The sequence below is a fragment of the Larus michahellis genome, chromosome 3 (assembly GCF_964199755.1).
Source record: "Larus michahellis chromosome 3, bLarMic1.1, whole genome shotgun sequence".
NCBI lineage: Eukaryota > Metazoa > Chordata > Aves > Charadriiformes > Laridae > Larus > Larus michahellis.
In genome coordinates, this window is record NC_133898.1 from 14,449,033 (window position 1) to 14,468,993 (window position 19,961).

Consider the following 19,961-nt stretch of genomic DNA (forward strand, 5'->3'; position numbering starts at 1 on the left):
GTTGTTGCTAGCATTTTTAATGGGTACTCTATTTACGGAGAAAGCAGCTGCCAGACTGGAAGGAAAATTTTGCTCTCATTGTTTTCTTATTGAAATAACTTGCACTGAAATAAATCTAATAAACTTGTGAAACACGGAACGTCAGGATCCTGGGATGAACTGCGGGCCACGCGTGTCCTAACGGCATCAGTGCTGTGATTTATTTCCTCCGGTTCATTAGCCGAAGTCAGTGAAAAGAGCACATCGCACGGATCCCACAGCTGGCCAAACAGAAAGGTGTCCGAGAAGAACACCCCTTCCCTCGCCCAGGGAGGTCGCAGGCCACGACTGGCCCCGCAGCTGGGACGGGGGGGGGGGCCGTGCCCGGCCTCCGGGAGCGCCCCTGGAGCCCACCCTGGCTCCGTCCTCGGGGCGTCCCCGATGCCGGTACCGGCCCTTCCCCCCAGGAGGAAGCAGAGGGCGGAGAGGGGCCCGGGCGCTCCCCGCCGCCCGGCTGCAGCCGCGGGCCCGGAGCTGGGAAGGGAGGGCCGGGAGCGGAGCGGGAGGCGGGCGCATGGCGCAGGCGCCTGGCCCCAGGGGGGAGCCGGCTCCGGGGTGAAGGGAGGGGCGGCCCCAGCCGAGCCGAGCTGCGCGGCGGGCACAAAGCCGCGGCCCCTCCCCGTCCCTCGGCCCGGCCCCCGCCAGCGCTGCCCGTTGCTGGCCGGCGGTGTGAGGTAAGGGGCGGGCGAGGGAATCGCGGCCCGCCGGGGCCGGGCTGGAGGGGGCCGTTGGAAACCGCCTGCCCCGAGCGGGCGGACCGGAGGAGGCGAGGGCCGCGGAGCAGGCCGGTGCCGGCCGCGGGCTGAGCCGGGAAGCGTCGCCCTCTGCCCCGCCGGGACGCAGGTGAGGAGCCGGGCTGCAGCCAGTGCGCTCTTCCTCGCCCTCTTCCCCAGCTGGGCCGCCGCCGCCTCCGCCGCCTCCTCCTCCGGCGGCGGCCAAGGGGAGGCCGGGTCGGGCCCCATCTCCCCGCGGCAGCTCCCGGGGGATCGCGCACCCCGGGCCGGCGCCCCGCCGCTCGGCGCCAGGCCGCTGCCCGAGGACTCCGCTGCCCGGCCGGCCCCGGCTGGCCGGGGACCCTCGCCGTGCGCTTCCAGCCGCGCCGTCCGGCCAAGGCTCCCTCCTGCCGCTCCTCCCTTGGTGTAAGTGGGTCAGGCAGCCTGGGGAGGAGCGGCTCGGTGCCCGTTCGCGGCGCGGCGCCGGCCCGGCAGCTCGGCGGCACACGCTGTAAAGCGCAGTTCGGCCGGGCTTAACGAGGAGCGCTCGGTCTGGGCATCTGCAGCCCTTCTCTGACCGGAATAGGGGTTCCCGGGGCCCAAAAGACGGGGATATAACGTACGTCTTGCCAATTTATCTTCTGGAACATTTCCTTCTAAATATTATGGTGAAAGCTTATTTTAAATCACACAGATCTGGTTTGATAGGTGCAGAAAGGCAGAAGGTGTAGTTTCCCCTGTTAGCTCGACTCCTTTGTCTCATCTCTCCAAGCTACTCGGCTCTCGCTTGTTTTATTTGCTTATTTCGTAAAGCATAACTCCGCAGCCCTTTTAAGTAAGGAACATCTCTGTGTGCCTTTGCCAGCGCAGCTGTGTCGATGAGGATTGAGCAAAACGTGATTTCCACCTGGTATTTCTCTGCGGGCAAAAGCCTTGGGGAGGGGGGTAAGACAGGACCCTGCGTGCGGGAGTGCCCTTCCTCCGTTAGAACATAACTTACGGGGAGCAGCTGAGCTGGAGTTAATTGTATTTGCAGCAGCGTGTGTTTGCCCAGGTGTGGGCTGCAGGGCTGATGAGGCAGTGGTCAGAAGGGCAGGTATTGGGAGCTGGAGACTCTACTACTTTGCAGCAACCCCATCCTCAACTCAGCGACGTCTGCGCTGACTCTGTGAGTAATGCTGTGTCTTGCAGGGATAAAATATGCCACCAGAGCCGTGGAGCGCAGCTCTTGTGTTTCCTCAGACCTATGTTAAGCTTCATTAGTTTTAGATCTGTCTAGCTCTAAAAATATTTAATTGTTAATAGCTTACTCGGGACCTGAATAGTTAATTAGATGAGCGGGAAGACTATGGTACATAGAGCTGTCTGTTAATCACCCAGCTACACAGGAAAACCGTGCTGTGATTCTGAAGACGTTTATATGGAACGGTCCCCTGTGTTTTGCCATATGTAATCCTAGGATGCATTTAATTTCGTTGAAGAGGATTTGTATTCAATCCACTGCCTCATTCTTTGTGTTAATTAAAAGCATAAACTAACAATTCCCAAGAGTATCAGCAGCACTGACTCCTCTGAAAATGGTGATGGAATGGCTGTGTGGAAGAAGGCTCCTGTGTGTTCCTAGGAATGCACTCACCAAATGGGTTTTGGGGCTGACTTTTTTTTTTCTTCAAGGGGTTTCTGTAGGTTTCGGTCTGTTTATATTTGGTAAACTTGGAAATGTTTGGATGTTTTGTTTGGTTTTGCCCCTCACCAGGTTTGGGATCAGACAGCACTGTTGGAAATGGGCTTCCAAGGTGAGGTGTCTCTGGTGTCTGTCAAAACTGGGTTGTGCAGTGGCTGTCGTGTAGTTTCCTCTGCAGCTAAGGCTGTAAAAGGGCAGCTAGCTTAAGTATTAGTCTGGGCTGAGAAATCAATCCTGTTAAGCCTCAGGATTTCGAGGTTGCTCAAAAAGCTTCTGGTGGCTTGAGAAACTTTTGTGCTGAACAAGGTGCAAACCCAGGAATGCATAATCTCTGCTATTCAGAGCATGGGTGGCCCAGCTGTGGGGTTGTTTTGCTTTTGTTTTGTTGTTTTTGGGGTTTTTTTTCCAGAAGTTCAAATTCTCTCGCATCAGGGCTATGCCACGCGCATGGTATGAGGCTGTGGTGGCCAGGGGTCTGCTGGCAGCCAGTGCCCCTGGCATGGCGGGGTGAGGTGTGTCGGGGGCTCTCGTGGCTGACTCCGGTGGATTGCTCTGTCACCCTGTTGCACTCCTGTCCAACTCGGCATCCCGTGCTCCAGCTCTGAGTCCGAGTTCACTGCGTGAAACTCTGCTCCAGTGTCCGCCCTCCCCCCCGGCCAGCTCGCTGAAGCATAGAGTGCGGGATCAGCTGTGTGAGGGGTTTGGTGTGTGGCTAACAGGGCCAGGAAAGTCTGCTCCTGTTGCTCTCAAGTATATCAAATGTGGAAGATGACTAGCTCTTTTACTTAAGGCTCAGGGGCATTTTTTGATTGTTTCTAAAGATAGATCAAACAGAATAGTTACTAAGGCACCGAATGAGTAGTATGGTGGCTGAGTTTTTCACAAAGGAGCTACTGCTTTAAAAAAAAAAAAAGGCAGAACAGTGCTGTCAATATAGCAGTTAAGGGGCTTTGGTTATCTACTAGAACAATGTAGCTGTCGCATCGTAGTGATAAGTAATGTAACTTGTCTCCCATCAGCAGGAGGGAATTGATGGAGTACTCTACGACGTAGATATCCTCTCAGACGTTTTCTTAATGCCTGTAACCAGACTGCTATCACAGCTTATTAGCCCTGTAGGATCATTGAGGGGCTCTGGATGGGGAGCTGAAAGGGGCTCAAGAGCAAATTTGTGGTCTTACCTTGCAGACACAGTGACTCCAAGCACAGAATGGAGCAACATACAGAAAACTGGTTCTGTGGTCATGTGTATTGCAGGCTCCGTGGCTGTGCAGGACTCGCCTGTGGCTCTAAATACTTGGCATACCGTACAGATCTTGAAAATAAGAGGTTTACGTGCCCCTAATCTGTAACTGGAGATTTATCAAGATGTGTCTCAAAAAAACTCTAAAATTCCTTACTTAGGAGTTGCTTGGGGAAAATGCTAAGCAGAGTCAAGTGTTGCCAGTTAAACCGTTTGTTTTGTTAAAGTCACTTATTATTCATTTGGTAGTGTGTATCAGGAGAGGCGATGGAAGTGCAACTAAATATTTGGCACCCTATCTTAAATTGAGTCATTGGGTAACAAAACAGAGGTGGTGTAGCAGGAATTGCATGGATATGAGGCTCTAATTTCCAATACGTGTCTTAGTTTAGAACACTGAAAATAAATTATTCCTGACACATGAAGAGCTACAGCGAGACACTCGATGCAATACAGTTATTCCATATCTGCTTATGGAACACATTACTGGGAGCTGGAAAGGATGTCACGTCCAGTTCTTCGCATTTAAGGTGTTTATGACCTAAAGTAGGACTGCTTATGGTCATTAGTTTTATCTGATATTCTACCACTTGCAGTTACCCAATCCTACGGCGCGCTGGTTCAGCCTACCATACTTGTTCAGGAGCCTTGAGTATTTGCAGTTTGAGCAAGACGAGGAGAAAGGGCTGGCAAGGACGTGGAATGTTCTTTCTCTCCGCTGCTGTGAGGTGCAGTACGGTTTGTTTGTGGAAGGGCGGCTGCTACTGCTTCGCATTCTTGGCGGTAGAGCCTGAAGTGCTTATGTGGTCTGATCCTGCTTTGGGTCTGGGCCCTATGTGGTACCTGGCAGGGGAGCCGTTCTGTTCTGTAACCCAGCCTGTTCTAATTTGGCATAGAGGGCCTTTTGTAGATGCACCAAGACAAACGCGTACAGTCTTTCCTCTGCCTTCTTGTTCTGCAACGCTGCCACAGAAATGAAAGGTGATGAGGGCCTTCCCAGGCATCACGGCGAGTCTCAGCCCATGGCTGCCTCCACGCTGGATCTCCTGCCCTGAAAAGCACCTGCTCTCCCAGGTGGTGATGTGATGGGCAAGATGGAGACAAAGGTTCATGCAGTGTGGAAGCACAAGTCCTTTCCTCATCCAGGTGCTGCATGGCTTGACTCGGTCACAGCAGCCCTTGTGAAAAGTGGTCCCTGTGGCGTGGGCAGGCATGGTGGGACCCAGACCTGCTCCATCCCTCCAGCAGCTCTGGCCCAGCCTCCCCTTTGACGCCCTTCTTGTGGAAGTAGGGCTGGCCTGCCTTTCCTTTGGTAGGATGTCTTGGCTGAGAAGAGCTCCTGGGCAGGAGCTGGGTGAGGAGGAGGTTGGTGAAGGGGCTGGTGGCTGAGAGGGGAGATCTTTGGCTCAATGGTGGGTCGGGGAGTCACCCCAAAACCTGCATCTGGTGCCTGAGGAGGCGGGGGAAGCAGGGCGGGAGTCTCAGCACAGAAGTGTCAGTAACTGCCTTTTTTCAGCCAAGTGTTGTTGCCTGAAGTTTTCAGGTTAAAAAAAAAAAAAAAGCAGAGTAATGTAGCATAGCATTCCCAGGATCTCTAATGCTTGGGAAGTCCATCACTTGTGAGGATCGTTCTTCAGTCAAAGCAGAGCAGGCCTAGTTCTCCTCTCTTGGCAGTAAGTTTTATCCTCGCTCTGTTAACTTCAAGGGAGTTGCTCCTGAATTTGTGCTATTCGTTGTGAATGCTGAATCAGGTCCCAAGAGCCTGGTCTTGTCCTTGTAACTTTTTGTTGCCTTTTGTAGTTTTTATGAGCCTGCGTGTATAAAGCCCATGCTTAACTCTTAAATAAAACTGAAAATTTTGCAGTATGGCTAAAGCCATATTTCTCTCCAATTTGTTGTGTTTTTTTTTTTCTTGCATATCATTTACTGAAAGTTTGAAGAAAGATTTAAATGTTTTCTCTAAGAAAAGTGACTAGAATTGATTCACCTGTAATTGCAAGACTGCTAGTATATCCATCTGTTGCGTGCTTAGGAGAGATTGGGGGATATATCTTGTATTTTTGTCTGTCGTTCGGTCTTAGTTTGATTTGCAGTTTGAAAATGCTTATCTGACGACTGCAATGCTTTGAAAAGAAGCTGGCTGGTAAAGCAGGTGTGGATTTTTGGTGGTTTTGTTTTTCTGCCTTGAGATGAGCAGAGAGAAATTACACATGAAGGAAGGGAATTGTGGAGCCGCAGTCGCGTTTTCTCGGTAGGTTAATTCTGTATTTTTGGAAATGCTGTTCTAAACAATTAGCTCACTTGAAAATTACTGAACACTATTAATGCCGTACTGTTCTCTTTGAAGCTGGTACGAATTCTACCATCCGCGTGAATATGGGAGAGAAGTATGAAGATCTCGCCATGGTAGAATGAGGAGGAGGTTACTGGAGTCCTACCAGTCCTCTGGCAGGAATTCTGTCATATGGAATTATCATGTATGATTTGGAATTAGTGAACACATTTGTACTGGGTGTTGTGTGAAGAGACTGTTAATGGTGCTGCACCATGGAGGATTCTGGTCTGTGAAGATGATCAAGAGGGCAGGATGAGACAAAGGCGGTGCGTTTGTCCGCCTGATCTTGGAACGGGGTTTCCGGGATAGCCTTGTAAATGAAAGCTGTTGGAAGATGTCTTACCCATGACTTGTTGCTGAAGAGTAAAAGCCCTGCTTTGCACGTAAGCAGGTGTTGTCTTTCTGAGTTTTGGAAAGTCTGAAAGCACTGAATTATTTTGTACGGTATTTAAAAACTAAGGGATAAATCCTTAGCTGCAAGTTACTGTTGCTCCATTACAACCAGTGGAGCGCCGCAAATTGACTCTGGTGAGGAGTTCCTCAGTCCTCATGTACACAGGCTTAGAGACAGAAACAACTTTATTTTGAGGGGCTTTCCTCAAAAAAAAAAAAAAAAAAAAAAAAAAAAAAAAGCTATTCTTGTTCTTCACTCCACCAGCTCCAGAATGTGAATGTCATCTGGCCAAATGCCCAGGACCAAACACAGTGCTTTAAACACAGTCTCACAAGTGGCTTGTAAAGGAAAAGAAAAAACAAAAACTTTTTTGACTTTTAAATGGATCTCTTAACTTTTTTTTTTTTTGCATCCAAAATGATGTCTTTGGCTTCTACTTTATATTTACTGAACACAAATCCGTGCTTTCCAGTAATTAACTCCAGGGTTCTTTGACCCTGACTTTGTTGAAACATACTTCCAACGTGAAAATGACCCAAAGTCTCTTACTGGTTTTCCTTTCACGCATGATGCGTGTTATTACATACGCTGACGTTCCCTTTCTTAACTTGCCTGTGGATCCGTAGCCTCGTCTTCCTCTTAAGTCTTTGCTTAGTAGTTTCTCTTAATGGCATACTTTTTGAGCATGTGCCAAGATACGTATTTAAATACATTTGAGGATGAATGCGTGGAAAGCAATGGACGTACTTGCGTGACTAACCTGACCGTGTTCCTCGCTGAGCTTACTGGTTCGGCTGAGACTCAGAGCTGTGGAGCGTGCGAGGGTGGCGGAAAGCAGTTCTGAATGTGTGATCAGAGCCCCGCATCGAGTCAGTGCGAGGAGAAATGTTATTTACCACGGAAGAGTACCCTCTTTTGCCTTCCTGACCTGCAGATGCCTGGTCAGGTGCTTACAGCAAAAGCCAAATGCTCTGACATGGGGTAGTTTCTCCTCCGTGGAGCAGTGGGCAGAATTGTCACCTGTTGTTTTCCAGCTCAACCTGGGCCAACGTGGCAAGGTGCTGCCTTTTACTCAACCTTCGTGCTGATTCTGTAAGTGAGCCTGGTGTTAACTTTAACTTAGGAATTAAATAAGGCCCAGACTGAGGTGCCTGCTGCCAGTTTTGGATCTGCTTGAGTGGGAAACTGCTCACCACTGCTTGCAAAGAAGTTAAGTTTTTTCAACTTAACTTATCTTTTTTTTTTTAATACAACCACAAAACAAAACCATAACCTTCACAAAAGTAAACACGCATCCTCTTGCCAGCTGGGGCCTTGGCGTACTTTATGATGTATAACTTGCTGAGACTGTAATTTCTTAGGAAAACAGTGTAGATATTGGCAACTATGAGATGCCAACACTCAGTTAAATTGTCGTAATAAGCAATTTCAGCTACAGCTGGGGATTTAAAAAATATTAATTTCTTCACAATTTTCACAGTAGTTAATGCAAGATGAAAAATCATAATTTGGACACTTTAAATACGTTGGGAGAAGGAAGCTGGGGCCCTTGCAGTGTGTTTGCTACGGGCCACACCTGTTTGGTTTGCCTGGCTGGGAACCTTCAGGGTGCTCTGGATCACCTAAATTGTGTCTGCCCGTGTGCCACAGTATAACCCCAGTTCGGTACATAGGCTTTACTAGCATCTGTCTAGAGACAGCTGTTAAAAATGGTGGTTGTTGTAGAAGCTGATGAGAGTTCAGTTCCGGGAGGTGTGCGTAGAAAATGTGAATTTTCACTCCTGTGACTTTTACTGCTAGTAGTTTGAACTTGATTGACTTAAAGAGCAGCTGCAGTAAAACTCGTATCCTGAAGTGTTTCTCTGAATGTGTGTTAGACCTGGGAGTTGCTGCTGAAGTCATCTTAAGCTGCTTTTAAATAATTGAAATTTTAGAAAGTTATCTTTGAGCCATGAGTAAACCTTTCCGGTAGTTAAATATGCTGGACTTGTAAAACTGTTTAGTTAAGTCAATCATAAATGTGAGTCGAGTCTACTAGCCCCTGTCCCGTGTTCCAAAAAGGTGCCATCCCTGCCACATGAGAAATAGACTGTGGCTCCACTTTAAAGTGGGGTAAAATCCAAGAACTTTTAATACAATAAAAGCAATGAACAAAAGTTATCGCACGGCAGCAATGTTTGAGTCTTACCCACGTGTCATGAGGATTTACACAGAAAGCCTCTGTTCTAACTTCTATCAGTCGTCTTCGTTTTATATAGCAGTGTATACTTCTTTGCAGACTGTGCTGCTTGGATTTTTTGGCTTATTTGATCAGAGAAAAAAAATGAAGATACACCATCAAGTGAGCAGCTAGCTTTCCTTTGGTTAATTCAAATTTTCTATTTAATGGTCCGTAAAAATTCTTAACTCGTGTTTGTTGCACTGATAAGTGCACAAGTTATCCATTTTGGCAGGCATTCCCTACAAAGATATTCTCAGCATTTGTTTTGCAGTATTAAAATATTTAACTTTATTGCAAATTTTTTTTTCTGGAAGATGTGATCTGCCAAGATAAATATTTGGTTTGCTATAGTGTGGATTCATTTTTTGATGTCTATATGAAGAGCATTATTTCATCCCTTGGTATTTCATGAATGACGGGGCATATGTTAGCTATCACTTATAGTGTGTTTCCCATATGGTTCACAACGGCTCTGGAGGCCAGAGAAGTGTTTTAGCTCTATCTTGCATGTCTTGTTCTTTGCTAAAGACAGTATACTAGCATGTGCAGGCTCTTTGGGCAGACATACCAGCCATCTTCCTTTACTGCTGGTAGTCTTCTGTTTGCCATGCCGTAGTCTAGACTTGAGAACCATTGCATTTACTATTCCGTAGTGAGCTGGAGGCATATTTTGTTCACTTTATTAGTATCGCAACCCGAGAGTTATGACTAAATGCAGCCTTTTATTTAAGGTTTATTTCAGGCTAAGGAATCTATAATATTGTGTTAACTTCACTGACGCTCTGTGTGTTGCTTTTATAGTACTCTGTTTTCTTAGCATTTAAAGTTGTTTTACGTGTTTTAAGAAGAGACAGTAGGAGATAGTTGTCTTTCAGTAGTTAGTAATAATCAACCTTATTAGTCCTAATGTTGACCATCTAATAATAATGTTCCTGGCAGGCTTTTGGTCGCACCACTGGAGTACGATATGTAAAACTAGGGAAAGTTCTTGGGCCTTGGGGTAGGCCGAGTAGGATGTTTAACTGAGGATTGGATGGAGACACTAACTTGGAAGTAGTGAATCGAACAAAGTAATCTTAATATCAACGCATTGTTTCATACCACCTTTCCCTTCACAAATAAAGGCATGTGTTTATCAGTGTAGTTAAAACTCCTGCTAAGAGGCAATGCGTCGGTTGTGAAGGGAAGGCTCCATGGGTTTTTATTTAGTTGGGTCTTCCAGTTCCCACATGCGGTGAGGTCACGTTCCCTGCGCAGTCCTGTCCCTGAGGATGTTTCCTTTCCAGGCAGGGACAGCCTTGTAACGCTTGTCACCAGTGTTTCCTCTGTCAGGGTGCAGTGTGCCCTTTGGGTCCAGCAGAATGGGAAGATAGCCTTTATTTTGCTAGTGGAAGTCTTCATTTCGAACATTGTACTGGAGTCTGGTGCATTAAAATGACATGAATTTAAGAAAGGTAGATCATAGGTTCAGCTCGTGCTCAGTAAGCTTTCCATTCAGTAAGGTGTTTATACTTTACAATTTTAGCCATGAGTGGTCCATTAGTTTTTCTGTTTGTGCTTTTTCTAACCAATGCACTTTGTTAAACGACCGCTGGTGCAGCATAGGCCAACAGATTGCATTTCACTCTTGAAACTATGGTTAAAGATCCTTACAAAACCAAAACACCAAGTCTAGCAACCTACAGGTTGTATACGCTATCCCTAACAACCGTAAAGCCCTATTTAGTCTGAACGTACAATCTCAAAAGAAAAACAGCTTATGTGAAGCTTTGGCAAAGTTCATTAGGTATGAAGCCTGTAGGGTGACTCTTTCAGTATTTTATGGAATCCCTTGCTTTTATGTGTCTAGTGGCTAGCATGGAAAGGTGGTTGTCAGTCGAAAGCTTTTTGTTTCAAGCTTGACAGCTTTTAATTGAAAGCAATATGGTTATTTGCTTGGCTACTTAAACCCATTTCTAGGCTAGCATCTTCTCACTGCCTTTCTAACAGTCATTAACCCCAGCAAGGTCTCAGACCTTCCTCTTTCAGATCCAGTTCAGCAAAGCACCTGCACTGGAGTCAGTTCCACTCTACTGTGTTCAGTTTTGGTCCCCGCTATACAAAAAAAGATGTATAAACAGGCTGAATGGGGTCCAGAGAAGGGCCACTAAGATGATGAAGCGACTGGGAAGTCTGCCATATGAGGAAAGGCTGAGAGAATTGGCTTTGTTCAGCCTTGAGGAAAGAAGGCTTAGGGGAGACCTTATCACCACGTTCCAGTATTTAAAGGGTGGCTACCAAGAAGATGGAGAGTCCCTTTTTACAAGGAGTCACATGGAAAAGACAAGAGGTAATGGGTACAAGTTACTCCTGGGGGAATTCCGATTGGAAACAAGAGGAAAAATTTTCCCAATGAGAACAATCAGCCATTGGAATAATCTTCCCCAGGGAAGTTGGTGGATTCCCTGTCATTAGAGACTTTTAAGGTTTTGCTGGGTATGGCACTGGGCCATCTTGTCTAGACTGTGTTTCTGCCAAGCAAGGTTGGACCAGATGCTCCTTGAAATCCCTTTCAACCTGGTATTCTATGACTCTAGTGTGGCGAGTCCTTGGGTCTGTGTTGTGGGTATGTAGGCTAATTCCGAGTTGCGCGTAAGATGATCATCAATTAAATGCTGGACCTCCCAAGGCTACCCATAAATGTCTTGGGTTGTTGGAAAGTGGTTAAGTTACCATTTCCAGGGGCAGTCTCTTAAGTTCCAGCCTTGGTGGTCGTGAAAAGACAAATTAAACTGTTACTGTTCCAGGCCTGAATATGATACTGTGATGTCAGTGTAATTTGTCTGTGGGTGTGAAATGTGTGAGTGCAAGGATAGGTATATTTCTGTGTGAATTTATGCATTTGAGGAGATTGGAGAGAGATGCTTTTTTGTGACGAGCTGCCAAGAAGCACGACAGCTGTTGGAAGGTGCTTGGAATGCATTTCTGATCAAGAGATTAATGAGCAGAAATTGTCAAAAGTTCACTGAACGTGCAGGCCTTAAAAGTAGCTGTTGCTGCTGAATTCTGCAGTGCTGGTAGCATGGGGTGGTCAGTGTTTGGTACTGTACAAAGAAGCAATGGTAGAAAGCTTAGACTGACACGTCAGTAGCAGGAAGGGCAAAGCGTGGAAGGAGAAATGGAACTGCAGTGAGAAAAACGATTTAGATGCTTTTAAATCTGAGTTACGGTCTAGGTCTCTTTCCAGTATGCTTTGCTGAACAATAGATTCCCTGGACAAGAGGGACCACTGCAGTTGTATTCTGTATACATTCTACAGAAATGTATATTCTGCAGAATATAACTTTTACCTGAAGGGAGAAGGGGGGGAAAAACCCCTGTGTTCAGCCCTTCAGGCTAAGAATAAATGTGGAAAACATGAGCTGAATGCAGCTGAATGTTAGGCTGGCAGCTGACGGCAGCTGGTTCCATTAGAGTTTGAGCTATAAAGGCAAGCAGAAGAGCTTTGCTCCTGTTTGAACCCAGCAGCAGCTTTAGGGAGCCCACCTCATTGTAGCAGCCCCTCTGGGCTGGTGAAGAAGGGGATGGGAAGAGTGGACCAGCAGTCCTTCTAGGCTTATGTTTTCCTGGTTGTCAAGGTGTACTCAGCATCGAATACCAGCTAATTACTTGGAGGGCCGGGGCAGGCGGCTGTTGGCCTCAGCAAGGTCTTTCTGTGCAGCTTCAGTTCTCCTGTGTGCAGGCCTTGGGGGAAGTAATGGAGCATGTTTCGTTTCTGTCTGTGTAGGAAGCTGATACCAGCTGGTCGTTGTTCATGTTCACCTTCTCCAGCAGGGGTTGGGGTAGGACTTTGCAAGTAGGAGGAGACACAGATCCTGCCCGCATGAGGTCATGGCCCATGAGCTGTAAAAGAAAGATGTTTACTTCCTCCTTGTTTTGCCTTTTGGTGCTAACAGTTTGGAAGGAAGGCAGAATGGGAAAGAAAGAATGAGTTTTAGGGGTGGACTGAGTTCTAGCTCAGTCACAGCAGGTCAGGTTACTCACTGGAGGGATTTGTGACTCCTCAGAGACATGAGTTCGTGTTTGTGCAGGGGATGCATCACAGCTGAGGTACAGAAGAATAGAGAGAAGTGAACTTGTTGGTGTTTATTTTAAGAGCCGTTGATAGATTTTGGTGAAGGTTTTTTTCATGTTGCTGAATTTATACAAATAAGCTGTATAAAAATAACTGGCACCACGTGTAGAATCAATAAGCTAGTGCCGTGTTAAGTCTTGAAACTGTGGTATGTAGCCACAAGAACTATTCTCACCCATTGGCAGCTTTCCCTTTATTATCTACAGAAAGGGAATGATGGAATTTCTGTTAGCTGTTACTCAAACAATTTAACTTCTCATTTGTAAAAGGACCAAGAAGACCTGTATCCCAATACGCTTAGCCCCAGCTCCCCATACACAATGATTGCCAATGTTTGTTGTTAGCAGTCATGGGAATTTTCTGGTATTAGTGCGTCAGCAAGAATTAAACCTAGACAATATCTTGTCATCTGACTGCTGCCTCACTTTCTGGGTTTGATCGCATTTGATTCACGTTCGAAAGAAGAAAAAAAAAAAAAAAACCTGACACTAACAAACTCTGTATTTGACCTACATACATAGTAGCCCCCAGCATGGCAAATATTGTGGAGTCACCGATGTGTTTTATTTCAGAATGGTCTGCCGTTGTCAGTACTTTGACCCAGTTTCACCATTTCACCAAATGAGGCTTGTTTTCTTATTTCAAAACACTTTGTCCCAGGAGAGGGGAGAGAGAAAACACATTGTTTACACAAGTAAACTAATAGTGGAGAATTAAACACCCACACTTCCTTCTTCAGGAGTTCCCCTGCTAGTAGTTTCTATGAACTCATAAATCCATCAAGAAAAGAGAAACATTTAGTAGTAATCAAGTGGGTTGTGATGTGACTGTCTGGCGATGATGAAGTTCTCTGTACCACTGGGGGATCAAAAATAGGTTGGACAGAGAAGGTAAAACTGCTCACCCCCAAAACCTAGGGAGGGGGAGGACCTTCTTTCTTCTTTGTCTGGATGAAGACAGCCTGGGAGAGGCTTTAAACCTTTCTCTTAGGAGGAAGACACAGTTAGTAGAGGTGGCATCGATACCTGCCTCTTTAGGTATGGGATTGAATGTGTCCTGGTCTTTTGAGGGACTTGAGGATAGAAGAAGATAGGTGAGTTATTGGGGTGACGATCTTAGACCACCTTCTCAAATACAAGCGTGATGTTGGAAGAAGGGGGAGGAATGAGAAGGCTGCTCAAACCTGTGTAAAATGCCAGATCTTGGAGATGTCATTTAATATGGAATACATCTGTCTTTCCAGGATCCTTATGCAGGTGGCTATGGAGAAAGGACTAGAAAAGGAGAGCAGCTTTAGTAGGAAGTAGAAAATAGTTAAAACTGTGAAATGTGAAGAGAATTGTGTTGGCGGATGGAAAACTTATAGGTAGAGGGAGGAAAGCTAGCAAAGTCGTGGGGTTTCATCCCCAGGGGTTCAGCTGCAAGAGTGAGGGTAAGTTGGGTGTAAGGGCTGGGGTAGGAGAGACTGGGGCTGGTCAGGATACACAGTGAGAGAGGAGAGCTAGTGACGGACAACCTGATGGAAAAAGGGAAGAGCGCCAAGAAAGCGGCAGTAACCTTTGCATTGTTGACGAATTGCAAATGTCAGTGACAGAAGGAGGAACATTAAGATGATAGAGGTACCCGAGATGGTTATCAGAGGGGAAAAGTCATAGGGAGAGGTCAGAGGGAACAATTGTCCTCTGAAGGAGGATCAAGAGGAGCAACATGAGGGCAGGAAGGATGACCGGTGTTTACGTGACTTGGAAGTTACCCAGATTGAGACCCAAGCCAGGAAGCCTGGCTGAGGTCTAACTTTGTCAGTTCCACGGTGTATTTATAAAAAAAGGAAGAGGAGTGGAATAACTTGGGATAGCTATTTCAACAGCCTTCAGCTTTGAATTTCCTGGGTTTCATTGGTGTGTGTCATAACCTTTTTGTTTGCACTACTTAGTATTTTTTTCCATAAAGAAATAGGACGGAAAAAGAAACAATAAACAGCATTTATCAGAATAGTATGTCATGTTTGGCTTTTCTCATTTATTTGGTGAAAGTATATTTAGAAACTAAATTGTAGATTCTAAGTATTTGAGTATATGAAATTCCCTTGTCCCTCAAAAAGAAAGCATCTCCCAAATGAATCCCCTCAGCCCCCCAAATAAGAAGCAGTTCAGTTATATGAAGAAAAAAAAAATTAATATTTTGGAGTTGTATAGTTGGTCTAAGTTGTGGGTGAATTTTCTGATAAAACAGTCACTTTTTATAGCAGGTCTTGTAGTCTTGTTCCTTATAGGAAATGTACAGGTGCCTCAAGTGATTTTGAGGATTTAAACTTCCTTCCTAATTTTTCCAAATAGGTCAAGTAGGAGCAATATTATTATATTAGTAGTAGTAGTATATATTATTAATTACATATATTGTATTGCCATTATATATTCATACTATATTATATTAATATTATTACATTATTTATTATAGTATTATGCTATCTGCAGGCTATCTGAAAAACTGTTAGATTGCCCTATTTACACCTCCCCCCTTGCCCTCAAACAGACAAGAAATAAAGAATGTTCAAATTAAGGTTGTTTTCTCTCTGGGATCTTGTTTGTTGCTTGTGTTGGTTTTGATTTTGTTTTGGGTGGTTTGGGTTTTTTTAAACCCCTAGCAACATTATCATAGAATGTGTTGGGTTGGAAGGGACCTTTAAAGGTCACGTAGTCCGACCCCCCGGCGGTAAGCAGGGACATCTTCAGCTAGATCAGGTTGCTCAGAGCCTCATCAAGCCTGGCCTTGAATGTCTCCAGGGATGGGGCCTCCACCACCTCTCTGGGCAAAATAAGTCTAGGCATTTCATCTCCTGTGATGTGTATGTGGCATAGCTGAAAGGACAATGAGAACGCTGTGCTTTGGTGGTTATCCTGCTTGCTGTGTTGGCACGCTTGCATGACAGTGAACTGACTCACAGACATGGCTCCGTCTGTTTTTTCCGCTCTGTATAGTCAAAGTGTGGTTCAGGAACAAATTACGTATTCTGAGCTTGATGGTAGCTCTCCCTCTCCAGAAGCTAGGCTAGCAGCACTATGGTGTAGTAGTGCAGAAGGTCTGAAGTCGCTAGTGGGGCAAACCCAGTTCACCAGTCTGTGTCTCTAAAGCCAAAGCAATGATTTCTACGTTGAGTAGCTTATCTGTTCATGGCTAGTGGATCCTAACTAGGTTAGGTCAGTGAAAACTTTCTCTGGTATAGGTGTGTTTTGCTCTCTGGTTTATTTAGATGGCAGGTCTTTGTATGGAGAGCAATGAGTTTGGTTTAATTAAGGGAAAGATTTTCTTGCAGTCTTTTCTGTGCACAAAATAAGTAGATCAAGACATAAGCACTGTTCTTTTAAAGTTGTTTTTTTTTTTTCTAGTCAAAATATTTTTTGTTCACTAAGAAATAAATCTAACTTGATGGTTTGCAGTGTTTGTGTGCTGATGATTGTACGAGAAGAGCTGGTAACCGTTTGGGAAGTGTGCTACAAAAATCGGTACTTAACGCAGTCGGTTCTGCAAAAATAAGTAGTGAGTGCTGGGTGAAGAAAGCAGCGAACTGTCTGTAATGTCTATGATGGGCAGGTGTTTTAAAATGAACAGTGGAACCACAAAAACTTGCGTGCGATTTTTCCTCATATAGGCTGTTGGATTACGTTAACCTCTTGGTCAGAAAGCAATAGTGGAGATGTAGCCAAGGACATGCAAACACAATTGTTCTGAACAAAAAGCAAATCCACAACTGCATAGCTTGGTTCTGCTCAAGTTAGTCCCTTGGTGCTGACCTGGTGTAATTCAGTATGTAGGACGCTTTGCTTTCTTCTTAGACATGTTGAAAATTTGATTGTTTTGAGATCTAAGCATTTCAGTGGATTTACACCAGCTGGCCCAGAGCGTGTAGTCCGCTTATTTCAGGAGGGAAAAATTAAGTTCAATCACTCTAATTTTTTCCCGTTTATTTCATGTTAGATCAATGTTCGCGTATCGCTCACTGGGTGAGCTGCCAATTTTTTGTATGTATTTTCCGGGGGTAGATAAATAACAGTTGTGGTTTGTTTAGCCAAGTTGTCCCTGTAGAAAATGGACATCCAAACTCCTCTTGCTGCTGCTGCTACCTAGCTCCACCAGTACATTTAATTGTTTGCTCAGAGTTTAGAGCTTTCTGCACCTGGAGACGTTTTCTCACCCTGCCTGTGTGTATCATTTGCTAATAAATACAAAGCTAAAACTCCTATTTATTTAACGTGATATGCTTTTTGATTTTGTGATTTCTATTGGATTATGCAAATGTAGTAATTCCTGCGTGATGAAAAGTAAAAATGGATGTTGGAGGGGTGAGGGGCTCCCACCCTTGTGAGAAATTGAGAAAGAAAAACCATGTTTTTCCTCTGATAACTTGTTCTTTCAAAACAAGCAAACATAAAAGCAAAAAAAAAAAAAAGTGAAGCAACCTGTAACATGAAGTCTTCTACTTGATTTTGTTATTTGTTTTATATTAGATAGACATTCCAGAAAATACTCCAGTGCTGAAAGGGAATACGTACACCTTTGTGAAGTCTTGGCAAAACCCAGAGTTTGGAAGGGGCCTCCAGAGGTCAGCTGGTCCCGCTCCCCTTCCAGTGGGATCAGGGTGCTTGGGACCTCATACCACTGAGCTTTCAGTGTCTCCAAAGACGGAGACACCTCTGCCTCTCTGGATCCGTCTCCCAGTGCTTGAATACCCTTACGGTGAAAACCTTTTCCTACATTGTGTCTTGTCCTTCTAGTAATGTGCTTTTGGGAAGAGTTTGGTTTTTCTTCTCTACACCCTCCTGGTAGGTAGTTGTAGACACCAATAAGATCTTTCCTAACAGAGCATTACAGAGCAAAGAAAATTTAACTGATGAACCAAATGAGTGTAGCAGTTCTTTGTAGTTTGGAGGTAACGTGTCTGTGTGTCTCAGTGGAAGTAAGTTTCCTTCACGTGCGCTTCCGATGTTCGTTCTTCTTTTGTGTGGTCTCTTCCTGTTTCTTTGTGATATGTCCCGCTCCTCTGATCGTACCTTTCTTTCCTCTGTATGTGCACTGATGACAGCAAAGGGTTATCATACGTGACCCCCTTCATCACAGTATCTGAAACTCTGTCAGTGCTAAGTGGTTTAATCCTTGAAAAAACCCAGGGAGGTTACGGCAGTACTGTTCCCAGTTTTCATGGGAAACAAAGACTGATTATGTATCAAAGGTCTTGCCAAATCCGAGACCAGTGTCTTAAATCTTGAGAGCCCATTAACCACTGGGACTTTTTGTCTTAATGGAACCATGCATGGGGTCAAAGAGGGCACATACACCTCCTGAAATCACAAAAACATCTTTCTCTCTTAAAGATGCCACACTGTTTAGATTTATTTCATTTTAGGTACACCTGTAATCCTAAAAGCGATTCAAATCATCCCCTTGCTGCTGGGCTAATTCTTTTAAAGGTGGCTGGAGGATGAGGCATCAGCAGGATTTGCAAAGAAGGCCGAGCTGGGGTGCTGGCAGTGCGAGCGTTGAGGCTAGCTGGTGCTACGGAACGTGATGGTGGCTTTCTCCGCTGCTGCAAGCAGTGAAAGCCGTCACTTCTGCACTGACACTACTTCTTGTATTGTTAAGGTCACTTAACCTGCTGGCTAATACGTAATCACGTACGCGAGGACTGTGGGAACACTAGTGTTGAGTACAGGCTTGCATGGCTGTGGTATCCTGTGGGTTGTGTGCCTTGGGATGTGTTATTGTGCAGCTTCTTGATACCGTGAATGTAGCTTTTGGTAAACGGACTGAGTTTATACAGTCCACGAAATTACTATTTTGTGTAATACGCTAATAGCTTGAATAAAGAAAAAAGGGTGAAATTGTTTCTAACTAAGGGCTAAATTGAGAAGTGGCCCCGGTGGTTTCATGTCTTCACAGTTTTTACTTAGAAATTAAAATATTAGACCTTACCATGGACTCGGCTGAAATAAAGCTACTGTATGTTTAACTGCCTCAACTTATTACGCACAGAGGGAGAGCTACCTGTGTACTGAAGAGGAGCAGCTACTGTCACTGGGAGCCATCTGAAAAACAAAGTGTCAAGTGTAGTACATTTGATGACCCGATTCCATAGCTAATAGGTAAAACATTAGGTCAGTGGGGGTCCAATGACACAATTTACATATTTTCTTTCGAATATGTCACACGAAAGATGAGCCGAAGGTCAACACCAGAATAGGAAAATGCTGTTTGTTCCCTAGTTAATCGTTGCCTTGATGCGTCACGCTGTGCTGAAGTCGAGGTGCACAGCAAATGATGCTTTTGAGCATTTGTATTGAACGGTCTCAGGGTGAGCAGTACAAGCTTTTAAGTAGACCTTGGAATAACAGACGCGCTCGGTGATTATGGGTTTCTTATAGACTCTTCTTGCATCCCATTTAGTGTGCTCTACACTGAATCTCGTGCCAGTACTTGTGGACATCGATGGAGATCTCTGTTGATTTTATGAAACACAGGATGTAGCTACTTAAGCTGCATCCTAAGCCAGTTAGGCACTGGCTACCTCCTGAACAATGGTTTACTTCTTTTAAATACAGAGTTGGACAAAGAATAATCTTTGCAAAACATTTCTTAGGGAATAATGAAACAGTTGCTTGCGATTATAAAATAGTGATTTTCTTATAGGGAGGTATCTGTGGAGCAGATTAGTGACGCAACAAACACAACTGGAAAGCGCCATTGCATTATAATTGAAAGAAACTATGTTTTGTCACTGTTCAGTGGCATACAAACTATTTAACATTTGATTTTTTTTTTTAATAGTGAAGAGTCTAAAAGATAGTTAGAGTTATCTATTAATTGAAAAGAATATGCAGCTTTTGCAGTTCTCCTAAGGTGACTCTTTTATGTTGCAATCCATGGCTAATTTTTACTTTTAAGGTCAAACAAACAACTTATTAGTACTGTCTGCTGCCTTTTTTTTTTTTTTTTCCCCCCTTCTGTGTGCTGCTTTGGGTAAACAAATGGAATCCTCTTCAATTAATTATATGAAAAAGAATTTTTCAAAAGCAATTTGTTTTGCCCTATCTCTGAAAATGGAATTCCTTTTACTGGAAATCAGCTGAAACTTATTGCTTAGTATTTCTGAAACACTGAGGAAAGCGAGCGAGAGCTTTGATGTACGTAATACTCTGCCACACCGGAGAAAAGTTTTTAAATGGG

At 44.9% G+C, this 19,961-nt stretch overlaps 1 protein-coding gene across 4 annotated transcripts in view; it reads left to right on the plus strand.

The window, feature by feature from the left end:
- The first annotated feature begins 478 nt into the window (after nt 1-478).
- Nucleotides 479-19,961, plus strand: part of RIN2 (Ras and Rab interactor 2) — an 85,113-nt gene continuing 65,630 nt past the window's right edge. Inside the window, exon 1 of one of the 4 annotated variants that reach the window (XM_074578705.1) lies at nt 479-713. The gene's annotated coding sequence lies outside the window, so the exon portion shown is untranslated. Of the gene's footprint in view, nt 883-19,961 lie in introns of all 4 variants that reach the window. The other 3 variants (XM_074578708.1, XM_074578714.1, XM_074578712.1) reach the window with 3 other exon arrangements.